Consider the following 18,104-nt stretch of genomic DNA (forward strand, 5'->3'; position numbering starts at 1 on the left):
AAGAGCTGCAATGTCAGGTAGGAATCTCTGTACAAAATTAATGCAGCCAATGAAACTTTGAAGGCCTTTGTTGTGTTGTGGTAGAGGCAGCTCAAAAATTGTTGCAACTCATTCAGGGTCTATCGTGATGCCTAACTTAGATACAATGTATCTAAGTAACTTACCCTCATGCACAAAAAAATACTCTTTTTGGGGTTTAATGAGATGCCAAACTTTTTGCAGCGCTCAAAAATCTGTCTCAGGTGATCAATATGATCTGCTATTTTTTGTGAATAAATAGTGACATCGTCTAAATAAACTAAGACAAATCTATACATCAGATTACTAAATGCCATTTCCACATCTTTCTGAAAGATTGCTCCAACATTGGACAATCCGAATGGCATTCTCTTGTATGCTATTGTTCCCCATTTTGTTGTAAACACTGTCTTGAACTGATCTTCCTCCTTCACCAGGATTTGATTATAACTCGAGTATCCATCCAGCAAAGAGAACCTTTCAGCCCCTGATACACACTGTAATATCCGTTCCATGGATGAAAGTGGGTGTCTATCCTTCAACGAGACTCTATTCAAGTCTCTAAAATCTACATACAACCATAGCTCTCCATTTTTCTTCCTTACTGGGACCAAGTTAGCAACCCAGCTCATGTGTTTGATAGGGAAAATTATCTTACTTTCAATCAACCTGAACACTTCCTTTTGCATCAAAGGTTCCAGCTTAGGATTGATTGGCCTTTGCTTTTATCGAACTGGTTTAGTTGCTGGTTCTAACTCTATTGTATGTTGTGCAAGTCCTGGATTGAATCCTTTTAAGTCACTGTATTGCCAAGTGAAGACATCACTGAATTCTTGGAAAAAATGAAGAAAAGCCTCCTTTTCTTCAGCTGAATTTACTTTGCCAAATTTTAGGCATTTACCCGCTGCAATTTCCAGATTTGCATACTAGTTTTCTTTTACTAACAAGTTGGCCTTTCCAGGTTTCAGCTGATCATCTGAATTAAAAATGCTTTCTAGCGTTACTAAACCCCTTGGCAACTTGTTATTTTTTAGTTGTATCACCTGATCACCATACTGATCTTTATATCTCTGCTGGTTAGAATTGGCAAAAACATCTTCTTCCAGCAAAAATTGTAGAATTTGTTCATCGCTGTCAAAAACTTGCCAACTAACATCATTATCAAGAACAGAAGGCTTGGTAATAACTCTAATATGTTGCTGATTAGTATGCACTAAAACACTTTTAACAATATAATACTGAGCTCCTACAGCTACCAGTCTATGAGCATGCTGGATTTCTTTTCTAGGCATAGCCAGTATGTTAAATGCATCAAAATTTTCAAGTTAATCCAGAACACAATGTCTATAAGACTTTAAAATGTCATTTTTTGCAGCATTTAGACATCTGATTTGATATACTACCAGTTCACTATCACCATACACCTTCAAGCATTTAATATCTTGTTTTCTTTCCCACTCTAATCCCTGAATTAACCCTTCGTACGCTAGTGTATTATTGGTACAAGAAAAACTAAATCTAAAAGCGGCATAGTACCTATCATTGTCGAGTGAAACCAGCATGACACCTCCACCAACACCTTGTCTACCCCCTGTACCATCGAAAAACATGCTCCATAGATGATCTTGGGACTCCTCCAACTCATTGGTGGGTTTGACCAGATTGGGAACAACTTCATTTTGCTCATGTATAATATAGGTCCCCAAGTCAACACTCGTCATATGATTAAACTAGTTTTCATAGGTTTGACTTGATGTCCATTCATCAAGAAGAATATTTGGGACATCGTCTAATTGGGTTCAACTTTCAGCGGTTGTATGACATTTTGCTTGGTCAAATGCAAGCAGGTTTGCATTGACAACACTAGGAACATAAGGCTCTATGTGGGTTTTCGTAACTAATTTAGATTTAATCATCACTTTTGTGCCATATCTAGTCCTAAAAAGCATGTGGGACCAATCAGATGACAAGTAACCACCAATCTTTGCTGTGAAATCTCTAGACAAACAGATGGGAAAGTATGAAGGTAAATCTATAACATAGATATCTTGCTGAATGGAAAAAGTAGGACATGCATGAAGGGTGACACTTGCATCTCTAATCATGCCTATAGTACCTAAAGATTTCCCATCAAGCTGAACAACACCATTTTCAATGGGTTGGTATTTTAGTCCTAATTGGTCAGCTATCTTTTTTGGCATGATTGAGCTTATAGCTCTACTATCTACCATACAGTTATGGACTAGTTTATCACCAATGATCAAGGTGGTTTTATTACCTTATTTGGCTCCTTGGAAATTTTATCACTATCCTCCTCCTTTTCGTCAGCACTGGTTAACACCACTCTTGCTAGTTCATCCATCACCCTTGCGGGATTTACTTCATCCAAGAGAGCCTTTTGCAAGATATATGCTTAACTAGGAATGGAAAAAGTCTCCCACATTGACATAGACACATTCATCTTTTTCATGTTCTCCATGATGTTAAATGGTGCAGCAAAGTTTGATTTTTGATGTGCTTTAATAGCACCATGCTCTGCTGGCCTAGTAGCGATTTCCTTGGCAACAAGGACATGAGTGTCTCCCACTGTATTTTTGGCACTTGATGATGGCTCAACAGTATCAGGTAGTTTAACCTTATTTGTTGTTTGCTCCATTTCAAGGGCTCTTTTCTTAGCTCAGGTATTTACTGATATTGGTGAGTCATTATTGACTGCACAAAACTCATCTTTCTACAAGTTAAGGAAACTGGTTTTAGGAGTAGGTGCATCATGCTGCTGTTCAAGTGCATCATAAGTGACATTTTGTTGTATTGCCACTATATTTTGTACCATTAATTCCTGATTTATAACTCCATTCATGCAAGTGGCCTGATTATGTGGTTCACTACAGGGGTAACACCACTCAAAATCTGCTGCAAGGTTATTTTGTATGGGGACTATGTCTCTTACCAGATTTGCAGCATTAAGAGGGGTTGGGTTGTAAGGTCGAAAAGGCCTTTGATTGATATTCTAATTATAACTCATTGTATTACCTTGAAATGGTTGTCTATTTCCTTGGGCCTGACCTTGATTTTGCTTCTGGTAAGGCGGGTTTACAACTGGATTCTACTATTGATAAGGTGGCCTAGGCTAGAACTGTTGCTTTTTTAGATTAACCAACTCATTACTAAAAGTTTGCATCATGTTTTCGATCTTGAGCTGACTATTTTTTTATCTCTTGCAGCTCTTGTGAAGGGCCTATAGTACCTGAAGCACGTGCCATGGTAATTTCTTGGCTAGGAATAGAAGGTAACTGGTTAAATGGTGGAATAGCAGGTAATCTCATCTTAATCAATTCATCACCCTATGTTTTGATATCTTAGAGCTTTTCTTTTCTTTCTTTTACTAACTTTCCTAGTTCAATCATTTGTTTGAAGTTCCTCTTCAATATGTTAACCTGTATTGTATTGCCAACAATGTTCATAAGATGATCAATCAATTTATTTGATATTTTCCCTTGGTTCATTGCTAATATTGCAACTTTAGCAAGCTTCTGTCTCACAACTGTAGGCAACTGTCCCTTTGCTGCTTCTGGTCTATCATTTCCATCAGCCCATATTACTAATTTAAAATAACATTTTATTCCATTTATAATTGCATGAGTTGCATCCTTGGCAATTAATCTTACTCTCATACCTTATGGATGAGTGGAAGGAAGAAATTGTAGCTTCACTTGTTGGTACATTATAATCATAATGATGTGATAAAGAAAACACAATTAACTGTAATAAGTCCCTCCTGATTGTGTACATGTATGCTAAAAAGATGCTCCCCTGTTTGTCATTTTTTTCACCTATTATATAGTCCCATGGTTACTAATTTGTACATCCTTTGTGTTTCTAGCCCCATTTTGAAGCTGTTATTCAGATGTTTAAGTCCATAATCAACCTCATAAATAATTTTGAAACTTCATATAATGCTGCATTTTCAAGTATCCTGATGGACATTACTTATCTTTCTGTCATTGGTACGACTAGCACCTATTGCATCATAGAACATTTGGTCACTAGCTAATGAATCATGAGCCATTTATAGGTTGAAAATGGTTATTTGTGGTAAACAACATCCTCCTATAGCTTTCATTCTTACATATGTGAAACATAAGTTTCAAAAAAAAACTAAAGTTTTGTCTCTTTGATATTTCATTGCCTATAAAAAATACCTTCTCATCCTAATTAGGATGGCAATGCCCCTGGCATTTTATTCTAAAGACATCACCATTCATTTTCTTTGCTGCTCCTTTATGTTTAATTCGTTTGTGAAAGCTTCCATGTAGCAATTAATGTGCCAAAGTGCTCCAGCTTGAACTGATTGATGATTTCATATGTTGCTAAACTTTGTTGTTGCTGTAGCTATACATGCGTTATGAGGATCACATTTCTTGAGAAATACTTCATCTGATTTTTGTTGTCCTACTGTCATGTTGCATAAGATGTTTCTTGTTGATTACCAATTTACATGTTTCCATTGTGGATGGAAAATTCTGAATAGATGTTTTCAATGCTCAATACAAACATAAATGACTTGATGTAAATACAATTTATATTTGAGGTACTTGTTATCTTTGCTGAAAATAAGATGCAAACAACATTCCTCGATATCCCCATTTTCTTGTTGCACGTGTTCATAAATAACTTCATAATACAGATTTGTTAGTCTGTTCATCTTCTCTATCATGTTGCATATCTTATGAGGTTCGAGCACGGGCTAATGACACTCACAAATGGTTTTATTTCTTCCAGCACTAAATGCCAATATCACTGCTTGTTTTCTTTCATGATAGAATGCATTGATAGATAGAATATGTAGTCATAGAGATAGGTAGTCATTGCTTAGATCCCTTGGGTTGTAACATCAACTGCTTTATGTTTTTTGTAGCTACTGGAGAGTGTGGAGCTTGGAGCTAGATGAGTGCGGTAAGAAAAGAAACCATAACTAGTCAAAGCAATAGGCAATGACTGGTTATCTCTATTCCTATTTCTTTCATGTATATATTTATCTGTTAGTATATTTCTTGATGAAAGAAAATTAATCAGTTATCCTCATAGCTTGTGTGAGATTTTCTCCATTCAGCACATTAATTCATTTCATATTGTAAAATGAAAATTGTACATATCAGATGATGATCTATACAATGAACATTGTATTTCTTTTGCTCATAATTTCATAAATGATTGCAAAAAGATGGAATAGTAATGAATAGAAAATGTATGCTTCTTTTTGCAATGTTCTTTCAGTGATGTTACTCAAAGTAAAATTCAGCATGTGTGAAATTTTGGTAAAAATTACATTGAAGCTAAAACATATAGATTGAGCCCTAAGAACCAAAATTACACCCAGCTAACACCTTACTATTGAGAAAACTTCTAGAGACTAAAACTAAGAAGCCATAGTGCCAAAAATATATATAAAGTACAAAAATAAAATAACCTTATACCGAAGAGCCTTGGACAAAAAATATCTTATACTAATGAAGAAAACCTAACTAAATACCAAACTAAACAAGATAGAGACACTAAACCATCTATAAAAACGTGAGAAGAACTAGGGACCTATTGTGGTTGCACAATCCATGCCCCATTTCACCAAAAATGGGGACCCCCTACTTTATTTTATAGCTTTCTAGATCCCTAGTCTACTGTCCAAGTCTTTTTTAGGGTTTTATCTAGTGTTTTTGGTCAGATTCAAGTCCTAACTCGAAAGCCTAGATTTGGAGAGATAAATCATTTTTAAAGAAAAATGGTGCACCAACACGCTGTTGGAATATTCAAATATGGAAAGAGTACTTATGAGAAGGGGGGGGGGGGGGGGGGGTGGGTGAATCATAAGTATCAAACTTTAGCGAATAAAATTTTGACTGAAAATAAGTTGCATGCATCTAAATACATCAAATAAAAACTCATGCATCAATAACTCATAACACCAAAATTTTGGTAACCCAGAAACCCTCCAGGAATAAGAAGGTAAAACTAGGGTGGGGATGATACCCACAAAAATTACTACAGCAATATTGTTCAACGACTTCTGATGGTTTGCCCTGTTAAAGGCCTACCCTGTTAAAGGCTTTACACTGTGTTAATAGTGACCTAGTTAGAGGATTTGCAAACACTTAACATGAAGTGTCACCCGGTTAAAGGATTTTAATCACCTAATCAAAAGGTTCTTACAAAATAGCTGTAAAGCTAACCTATCACCATAGGATTTTCATTCTAATACAATTGCTAGAGAATATTAGATGCAATAAACCTGACTGATTACAATCCTTGATTGCTGATTGCAGACACTTGTTATGCTTTCTCTAATCTGGATCCTTTTTGCGATCTGAATAATCCTCACTTCTAAAAATATAACTCCTTGCAAACCCTTGTATGTCTTCTCACACCTCTTATCTTATTCCTCATTGCACTTTAGAATGAAGTTTCATCTTCCTTATAAAGACATTTGAAAATTTAGGGTTAGGTATGGATCTACGATCCACATTCAATCTTCATTTTCTATTCAATACTTATCTTTTGCTGATTGGTTGCATGCCTTTAGCTTTTTTCTTATTGGCTTCATGCAAATTGCATAGGAAAAATAAAAGATTTGATCTCATCATTAAATCCTTTGAGATTTACCTTATGTCGGCTGTAAAAACTGTTTGCATCATATTTTGTGCAATTCCAAACTTTTATGCTGTTCTACTAAGTTACTCGGCTCCTGAAGTATTTCTGATACTCGGCACATACTGTTTCTTGTATAGCTCGGCACTTGAACAAAAATTGTATCACTCGGCACATGTTGTACTCGGCACTTGTTGCACTTGGCACCTGTTATCACTCAGCACCCATTATCACTCGACACCTATTCTCACTTGACACTTGTTATCACTCGGCACCTGTTGTCACTCGACACTTGTTATCACTCGGCACCTATTGTCACTCGACACTTGTTATCACTTGGCACCTTATCTTACTCGGCACTAACTCTTGATCTTGGTTAAGTGTATTGACACTCAGTTGTCAAATTTATTCTTTAAGCTAACAATCTCCCCCTTTGACATGAGTTGCAAAAACACTTAATTAAGATCCATGTGACTCAGTAATTTATCCTACATTCAAAATTTTCTATCTCAAAATTTTCTCAAAATGTGCTATCTCCCCCTTTTTGCTATCAATGTGTTATCTACCCTTTTTTTTCTATCTCCCCCTTTTATTATACTTATCATTTCATTCCTATACTCAACTCTTATACTTATCATTTCATTCCTGTACTCAACTCTTATTACTTATTCTCCCCCTTTTTGACACTTATGTCAATGGTCTTTACAATGAAATGCCATACTTGGCCAAAAATGAGTTGTTGACTTCGAGTACCTTTAGAGCTGCATCCCAATTTGCTAATGCAACATCCAATGTCTTATATTGGATGGCAATCTCTGCTACTAGGTGTACAAGTCCATCAGATGAAGAAAGGTTGGGTTCTTTCCTGAGGGCTGTCTCTACATTTATCTGCTCCTTGTGAAGTAATTCCAAATGAGGAGTAATTGATGATTGAATTTGTATCAATTTGGCTTCTTTGGTTGCCTCCTCTGTTGCTAAAACAACTAGCTCTCTTTGTGTGTGAAGCGATTGGACAAAATGCTTCTCACTCTAAGCTAGATCTGTGGGGAGTTGCATGCTTGAAATTTTTAAATTGTTTTCCAAGCTCAGTATTTTCTGGCTAGTGTCCTGTGTGAATGTGGAAAAATCACACAACTTGTTGTACAGGGAAAAAAATGTTTCCTAGTACAATTTTAACTGTTATAACTTTCTTTTCCAGTTCTTCTTGTGACAGTGCTATATCACCGGATATTTTACTATTTACTTTACCTTGGAACTTCTTTTCTGACCATTCAAGCAATCTGGCATTTGTTTCCTGGTCTTCATTAGTCACCTGGTCAACTATACTAGATAGTTGTTCCATGATTGGTCTTGAATCATCTGGAGATTGTAAGCAAAAAGCTTCTGTGAATATATCTTTAATTTCATTTAATGTAAGCTTATGCTTGTATTCCTTTCTCAGTGCTTCTTGTCTCCTTCTTTTGTCTAATGCACTCTGAATTTCATTAATCTTTTCTTCAGTAAGAGTGCTAGATTCATAATATGGGATCTCTATTTCTTCATCAAGCTCAGGAACTCCATAGTGAAGTCTCCTGACTGCCTTTGATGAGCTCGAGCCTGGTGTCCTGATTTGCAACTGTAGTCCATCTGTGCTCGGCTGCTGAAGAGTTTGTGTAGGAGTACCAGATTTTGGTAATGCAACCAATGTTTGTATTGCAATCTCCTCCTTTTTTTGTGTCTCTTTTTCTTCAACTTGAATATCCCTTTTATGAATGCTAGGTGGGGTTGAACTTGTTGATTGTTCATATGTTTCTTTTATTTCCCCTACTACTGTACTTGGCATTTGGAGTGTATCAGTGACTATACTTGGTGGAGGTGGTGGTGGAAGGAATAGAATACCAGTAGTTTGTATGGTCAAAGGTGGCACTCGTTCTTTTACCTTGACTTCAGGATTCTCCAATTCTTCAACACTGACCAATATAGAATTTGAACTTAATTTTGCTACAAGTGATGATTGGTCAAGGATTTCCAAATCCTCTGTAGTTAATGGATTGATGTTTAGATTTGAAGTATCTATAACATCCTTTATTTTTATGATATCTGTAGGTGTAATGGTGGCATGAGGAGGACTAGGAGGAGATGTCTCTATATACTATATACTTTGATCTTGTGGCTCAACTGGATCTTTATCTTCCTCTTTCTCCTCATAGTGTGCCCTTTCTTCCTTTTCTTCTTTTCTTTCCTCCACTAGTTTCTTCTCTTTTTCTTTGGTTTCTGTCACCTTCTTTTCTTTTGTCTTGGCAATTACCTCTGCCTTATATTCTTCATTATATACATCTTCAATTTTCTTGTAAACTATTTTCCACAATCTTGTGAATTTGGTAACTACCTCTTCAATTTTATTCTGCAATATACTAAATGCTCTATACTTGGGAGTGAATCTATTATTATGCCTTTTTATGACATTTATTATTCGATCTTTAGTCAGATCAGACAACAATCTTGCTAATGTAGACTCCCTTATTTCTTTTTCCATTTGTAAACAAAAATGCCATTTATCCTCTACAATTTTATACAATTCTCTCAGCATAGATTCATCTAATTATAGAGGTGTGTGCTGATACTCAGCCATCATAGCATACACAAATTCCTCTAGTTTATTTTTCTCTTCTTTGGTGAGCTTAGAAAAATTCAGGTTCTTTAGACCTTTTAAATCATTATTTCTAATTTTTGAACATAATTTATCAACAGTAGTCTGAGGTTTGTGTCTTACCACTTGAAATTGACTGTTGTCCTCTGACTCTGTTTTCTCCTCATCTATTTCAGATTGGGGAATGAACTTCCTTTTCTTTGTCTTAGCATCAGTTTTCTTTGAGTCTTTCTTCCTTCCTTTTGCCTCTTCTTGGGCTTTTTGTGTTGTAGCCCTTGTGGTAGGTCTCTTTGATGCAGGGGCAACCACTTTCCTTCCTTTGGATTTAGGAGCAGAGGGAGTTGTGGTCTTTCTCTTAACTGGTGCTTCCTTGGCTTCTTCTACCTCAGCACTTTCCTCTTTGTCTTCTCCTGACCCTTGAGTCTGACTTTGAAGTTTATCTCCTTCTTCTTCAATGTCTTCTCCTTCTTCTTCTGCTATCCCTTCTTCTTCTTCCACGCCAAACTTTATTTTGATTTGTCTCACCATTTTCTCTTTCTTCTTTATTGCTGAAGCAGTCTTCAAATATGTTATCACCTTTGATTTGACAACATCATAGGTTCTAAAAATTTGTGCATTTTTATCAGCTTCTTCTGCAAGTAGAGCTGTTATTGCTACAGAGGCTTGATCAACATCAAGTTCATAACCTAGTGGCCTAAGCCATCTTATTCTAGGTATAACTACTTGTATGTAAGTATAATCTATATCTACAAGAAAACAAATATCTTTTTCATATTTCTCAGTCAATGAGACTGGAATTCTCATTCTTTGTTTCATGGACTTTTTGAAGTCTTCAAAATAACCTGTCATTTGGGCATCAAAATTTTCACCCATTTGTTCAATGTATCCATTAATTTGTTCAACAATTGTCTTATCCGAATTCCATTTTACTTTCCCCATAGAAGGAAATTCTTTCATCAGATAGAAGAACATACACATCAAAATTGATCCAAATTTGCATTGAGCTCCCTTGCTCTTCCTTATAGCTCCCGGATTTTCATTAGTCTATTGAAACATGAGCTCTGCCAGATCATAAGTGTGATCTCTTTTGATTATCTTGTATGCAACATCAACTGTTATACAAGGTACACTATTCAACCTGCTTGATTGATACAATTTGTGTGAAATAATTCTCACAGCAAAATCTAGTAGGGGATCTGTGACTGTGTCGATAGTCATTCCTCTATTGTTCCATTTGGCACCTGTATTTTTCTCTATTATTTCCCTTTTGTCACTTCGCAAGGTCTTTGGCCGATCTAGGGTTGGAATACCAGTAATCCTATGAATAGTTTTCTTGGTAAATTTTACTAACCCTGACTCTAACCAAAAAGCTCCATCATGTATTCAGCTCAAAATTATCCGTACCCATTCTGTTTTGAAAACAGTAAAAAATGCTAGGGTTTTGGTCAATCCTTTTCTTTCTATTATTGAAAACTCATTTTTTAGTACTTTGTTTTCACACAATTTATTATATGCATTATGAATTTCTAAGTCTCCTATGGCACCAATTTTGCAATTGTAACATTTGCGAACATCTTGTACCATAACAACCTTATCTGGAATAACTGATAATGCTCCTACACGATCATTCTTGTATGCTACTTCTAGAATGGGCTTAAATTCAGGTTGTTTTACTTCGTTACTGACCAACTAAACTTCATGACTCTCTAAACCCTTGGTGGTTCCTGACCCAGATACCATTGTTTGCCAAACTAGGGTTTATAATTCAAATAAGTTTATAAGTCCTACGTAGCTCAACACTTAATTAAAATACCTTAAATCGATGAAATTTGTCTTGAATCATTGTTGAAATCTTTTACAAATGGCTTCTGAGCTATTCTTGATCTTTTCCGCTCCTTTTTCGGCTTTGCTTCTTGTTCAAATGGTGAGAAAATGATCGAAAATCAGATTTATGTACCCTTCAAAATAGAGTAATAAATTCTTAGTACGCTGCCAATTGTCTACTCGACTCTTGAAAGGTTTTTTCATAACTCGGCTCCCATTATGTTTTACTTTACTCGGCTCTTATTGGTATTTCATAGCTCGACATCAACTATCTCGGTCGTTGTTAGAAACTTGGCTCCTGAAGACAATTTTGACATATTTTCACAAAGTTCTCAATTTTGACTTAGCATCTTTATTTATTTTGATTTCATTTTTGCAGTTCTTATACGTCTTGGGACTGATTTATGATGTAACTTGGTTTATCAATCCCTCACACTTATTCTTTACTTAATTTGATGAAGTGTGATCACTTGACCTATTAGGTGAAGTGATCTCTGTATTTGATGTGCTAGACTCATTTTTATTCCTCCATGTCTTATTCATTTCACTTCTGATGTGTTCAACATCCATCTTTGCCTTTCCTTTGCTGAGCTCAGAACTTGATGCCTTTGACCTTGTTGGGCAATTTTTGCTGACATGACCAGTTTTTAAGCAACTGAAACTTGTGGTTTGACTCAACCATCTTTTGTAGTTCCCTCTATAATGTGTTCTTATGCAATTCTATCAGATATGTCCATATTCTTGACAATAGTGACAGCTGTTCCTGGTGTTGTAATCCCAAAATTCATGGTTTGATGTCTTTGCTGGTTGATTTACTGTCCACATAGGTTTTGATCTACATTCAAATGCTCTATGTCCATACTTTTTGCAATTATAACAATGTCCATCAAATATTTGAGTCCTTGTGACATTTGATTTGCAATTTTGTGTCTTATGTCCTTACATGTTGCACTTGTGACAGAAACTTTTGGGTATGTTTGATTGATTGAATCTTCTACTCCTGCACACATTAGTTGTATGTCCCTTCTTATTACAGAAATGACAAATCGGGTTTTGAATTCTTACCTTTATCACTTCTTTGTTTAGAACTCTTCGATGATTCTCCAACTTCAGTGCTATTGTATCCTAGTCCTGATGTATCCTGGGCAGATTTTGGTGATTTCAGCAACTTTTCAAAATATTTGATTGCTTCACTTGATTTGTTGAGATTCTCTGCTACCTCTTTTTCCCTGTTCAATTCATTCTGCATTTGTTCATTTTGCATCTTCAAGGTAGAGATCTCAATATCCTTTACATTGAGTTCATGATGAAGGTTCATCATTTGCGCAAGTGTATCCATCTGCATGTTTGAGATCCTTGTCAGTCAGTACATTTTTCTTCAAGTCTATTTGCAAGATTCCTTTTGTCATTTTCCATCATGACCTTATCATCAACTGCTCTTTTCTTTTGTTCAGTAATTTCACATATCATTATGGCCTGTGATTCATGTTCCATCTTGAGAGTTCTTATTTCTTTTGCTTGAATTTTATTTTTCTCCATCAGTTTTGCTATTGCTGCATCAAACTCTTTGGTGTCTCCACTGAAAATTATGTTGGTGGTATCAATCTCCTTGTAGTGTATATCATTTTCAGCTATGGCTAGATCCTTCCTCTTTTTTGATGATTTTCTCAATTTGTTTCTGAATTCCTCCAAGCTATGCAGAGCAAGTTGCACATCTATCAGCTGATTTTCAATGATCTTTCCAAGTTTGAAAGCTTCCATCTTTAGATCTTTTCCTCCAAGCTGTTAGGCTTTCCTTAAGAGAACCTAGACAATGCTCTGATACCAATTGTTGGAATATTCAAATATGGAAAGAGTACTTATGAGAGGGTGGGGGGGGCGGGGGAGCGGGGGGGTGGTGGGGGGGGGGGGGGGGGGGGGGGGGGGGGTGGGTGAATCCTAAGTATCAAACTTTAGGCAATAAAATTTTAACTAAAAATAAGTTGCATGCATCTAAATACATCAAATAAAAACTCATGCATCAATAGCTCATAACACCAGAATTTTGGTAACCCAGAAACCCTCTAGGAATAAGAAGGTAAAATTGGGGTGGGGATGATACCCACAAAAATTACTGTAGCAATATTGTTCAACCACTTCTGATGGTCTGCCCTGTTAAAGGCTTTACATTGTGTTAATAGTGACTTGGTTAGAGGATTTGCAAACACTTAACATGAAGTGTCACCCGGTTAAAGGATTTTAATCACCTAATCAAAAGGTTCTTACAAAATAGCTGTAAAGCTAACCTATCACCATAGGATTTTCATTCTAATACAATTGCAAGAGAGTATTAGATGCAATAAACCTGACTAATTACAATCCTTGATTGCTGATTGCAAGCACTTGTTATGCTTTCTCTGATCTGGATCCTTTTTGCGATCTGAATAATCCTCACTTCTGAAAATATAACTCCTTGCAAACCCTTTTATGTCTTCTCACACCTCTTATCGTATTCCTCATTGCACTTTACAATGAAGTTTCATCTTCCTTATAAAGACATTTGAAAATTTAGGCTTAGGTATGGATCTACGATCCACATTCAATCTTCATTTTCCATTCAATACTTATCTTTTGCTGATTGGTTGCATGCCTTTAGCTTTTTTCTTATTGGCTGCATGCAAATTGCATAGGAAAAATAAAATATTCGATCTCATCATTAAATCCTTTGAGATTTACCTTATGTCAGCTGTAAAAACTGTTTGCATCATAGTTTGTGCAATTCCAAACTTTTATGCTATTCTACTGAGTTACTCGGCTCTTGAAGTATTTCTGATACTCGGGACATACTGTTTCCTAGATAGCTCGGTAGTTGAACAAAAATTGTATCACTCAGAACATGTTGTACTCGGCACTTGTTGCACTCAGCACCTGTTATCACTCGGCACCCGTTATCACTCGACACTTGTTGTCACTCAGCACTTGTTATCACTCGGCACCTATTGTGGCTTGACACTTGTTATCACTCAGTACTTGTTGTTACTTGGCACTTGTTATCACTTGGCACCTATTTTCACTTGGCACTTGTTATCACTCGGCACCTTATCTTACTTAGCACTAACTCTTGATCTTGGTTAATTTTATTGACACTCAGTTGTCAAATTTATTCTTTAAGCTAACACACACCTCCCCAAGTGTGCTAGTGTGCATTTTCTCTTCGAAAGTGCATAGCTGAACACCTCTAAGAGCTACACTAGGTTAGGAGTCTATATAACCTAGGATCCCCTTTGCCTTCACACTTCATTTTCCTTGCTTTGAGTTTCCTGGTTGCATCATTCCACCAATTGAGGTGCACACCTCTACTCCTTGCCTCATACCTACACACTCATAAACAAACAACTTTAAAAACATCTAAAAGGTTTTCAACTATACATCTATCTAGTTGTGTAGTTGCACACCTTTTATTTTTCAAAATTTAAGTAAAAAACTAAAAAAAAAAAATTTAAATAGCAAAACACCAATTTAAGGTGTGCAGTAGTGCACCTAATTAGTTGTGCTACTGTGCACCCTTAAATGGAAAAAGACCATTTTCTATGCCAAAGTGTATATAAGGTGTGCATCAACGTACCCCATAAGGTGTGTTATTGCATACCCCATTTTTTAAAGCTTTACAATGGTAAATGCACACCAGGTGCAGCTCAGAGGTGTGCTGGTTGCGCATTTCTTTTTGCATTCTAGGAACATATTCAAATTTTTAGATGTGTTTGGGCAGTTAGGCTTTTGGGTTCTATTTTTGATAGTTTTAGGGTTGGCTTTTATCAAATTTTCTTTAACTTTGAACTAATGGACATTATTTTTGTGCAGATTCAATGGCTTCTTCATCATCTTCCCTTGTCGCAAAGATGGTCCCAAAACCCGCGGTGTTCAAGTTTCAAGGTCTTCTTGCAAAGTCACACTTTCAAGATGATTATTTAGACATTTGGGACATTGAATTGGGTCTTACAGATTTGGACACATTCTTGGAATTGTGCAATAAACCCATAGAAAGGTCTGTGATGATATCTACTTTGATCTAACCATGACTTGTCAGTGTAGCATCATATCCAGTATCAGTGCACTCTTTAGAATTGATCATGACACTAGTGAAAAACTATGTTCCTAAAGAAAGGGTCGTGAAGAGCATAACTTGAGGGATCATCCTAGATCTTTGACCTAATAACATAGAAAAGGTGTTCCATCTTTTGAGGACAGATCTGTTCATCAGATTGACTTATTACCAAGCTGAGAGATGGTATAGGGAACATATAGATGAAGCTTCCAAAATCATCCAGTCCTCATACCTTATTGAGAAGACTCCTATAGGGTGTAAAGTAGGAAAAATGGACATGAAGAGAGGTTACATGAAAAAAGATATTGGATATTCTATCATACTCTTGAGTAAAGTCCAGAGTTTTCCTGCATCTAAACAATTGAACATATGGGTGCTACATTTTATTGAGACAATCAAAACAATAGAGATGCCAATTGATTGGTCTTCCATTCTTAGTGAGAAGATAGTGGTGGTTAAGAATAACCAAAAATTCTATATGACATCATATTTGGTATACTTGTAAGCTGCAAGAGTGATAGATTATCCAGGACTCTACAAAAGGGGCAATATGTAAGATGCAAATGCATGGCCATATATAGTTTATCCCCAGTTCATGAAGAAAATGCTTCAAGAGAATAGAAAATAATATAGGATAGTAAATAATGCTTTTATATTCACAATAATTTGGTTCATTAAGGGGGATTATGTGAAGAGGATGTTAAAGGAGGTAGTAGCTATGATTTTAGAGGTTGGAGCCTACTATATTAAGTATCAAACATTCACTTATTTGAGGGTAGAGGGTACACTTATCAATCCTAAGAAAATCCATAGGCACCCAAGTGATAGGCTTATATTGCTAGAGATTGCTCAACAACTCTTGTCTACATACAAAAAAGTACACAAGCAACATAAAATAACATGGGTATGGCCTATAAATATAGGACCTTTCAGTGTGGTTTGAAGAAAATATATTTCATCTTTTGAGTCTAAATGGGATCAATATCCTTTGGATGAGTATAATTCTCCTCAACCCTATTTTGATAACATTGGAAGAGTACAATCTTAGCTGGCAAGACATTTTAGAATGAAGATGCAGTTGAGGATCACTGGATCAATGTAGTAGATGACTATGAAATCTATATAAAGGATTATTGTAGGATGACTCTATATTTGGTAGGGAGTTCTTTAAAGATAAACATTCCTTTGAAGATTATGTAATAAGATACTGAAGATATCTTTTATCAACTGTTCAATAGGGACAAGATTGCTGATAGACCTATCATGAATGTTGAGGTTGATAAGGAAGAAAAATCAAACATTAATCACAGGGCTAGGTACATTATCAAATTGACAAAGGATTGGATCAAAATGCATTTCAAACTTAGTCCAATTCCTCAAGTGATATTCTTTCATGCTCAAGCTTTCCTAGCAAAAGGTTGAGGAGCCAAGGTCATAATACCTACATTCATAACTCAGTCCCCTATGAGGCCAAAAATAGTACACCAACTTCATAGAAAAGTTGGGTATTATAGGGCTCAAAAAATTAAAGGTAAGAGGAAGAGAACTTCTCCCCAACAAATTGACCAAGAAGAGGAAGCAACTCAAGCACCTCCATAGATAGGAGAAGAAAATGTACATGGGTCTGAGAATGTGGAAGCTACACAAGCCCAAGATAATCCTCAAGTGTTGCCAACTAAAGAAGGGCAAGAAGAACCTAAAACTAAAGTGCATGAAGTGCCTTTAGAAGAGGTAGAAGCCTCCCCTTCTGCTCCTAAGAGAAGAAATATTAAGACTTTGGTCGAGAGGAGACAAAAGATCATTAGGAGAGTGATTCCTTTCACATTAGCCCTGGAAGCTATCCCATAAGAAGAGGAAGAAGAAGATGGTGAGGTGGAAGAGGATATCCTACCTTTGAATTGGAGGACTCATCTTGCAAGAGCCAAAAAATCAAAATGGAGAAGAAGCTCCATAATCACACCACCATCCATTCCTAAGAAATCCATTTAGTCAAAAAATTCCAAGGATGAAATGTAGCAATGGATAGATGAGCAAGATGGTGAGGGTACTAATGTCTTCAAGATATCATATTTTGATTTTATGCTAGTTGGTACTGAATTGGTGGGAGATAAAATCAGAGATAATCTAACCAATCAACCTCAATAGGAGGATTAGAGTTAGTTGCCACTTGAGCCACAAGGACCTGAAGTAGTTCCATCATCTCCTATAGATAAAGGTTTGGTTACTCCTCTACTTCCAAATAATGAAGAAACACAAGTCCAAGTAAAGAAGGAGGAAGAGCCACAACAAATACATGTGGATGAAGTGTTCGAGGAAGGGAAATTATGTGAGTATACTGAATAGGTTTCCCAAGACACAAAGGTGAGGACTGTGGATTCCACAGACATAAAGATTCCCAATGCGGATCTCTTACAAAAGGAGAGGACTCTAGAAAGGAGAGATAAGGGGAAGAACATAGTGGAACAAACTCCTTCATCATCAAAAGGAAAATCTCTGATGGAACATATCCCAATATGGCTAAGTAAATAAGTGATAAGAAACAAGAGACAACAATTAACCACTAAGGAAGAGGATAGGATTAAATTAATTGAAGTTCTAACGAAACCCAAGTCACCACCAAAGGATGCAATGATAGTAGCCTTTATTATGAGTGATCAAAACCATGACTTATTTGCTCACATGGCTATCCCTCCTCCACATATAGATGTTGAAAATTTGACTCTAAGGGATTATTAGATAAAGGAGGTCATGCTTGGGAAACCTATATTGAACACAACAAAGTTGATGGTGACAATGAGAATTAAAGAAGTGTTTAGGCACTTAGAATAGGATGGGGTAGAATTGATAACAATTTGGAGAGAGAATGAAATCCTAAAAAGATATCTAAGTGAAGTTGTTGGTCACTTA

Source organism: Cupressus sempervirens, chromosome 8, assembly GCF_028749045.1.
Source record: "Cupressus sempervirens isolate cs-2001-9-10 chromosome 8, ASM2874904v1, whole genome shotgun sequence".
Taxonomy (NCBI): Eukaryota; Viridiplantae; Streptophyta; class Pinopsida; order Cupressales; family Cupressaceae; genus Cupressus; species Cupressus sempervirens.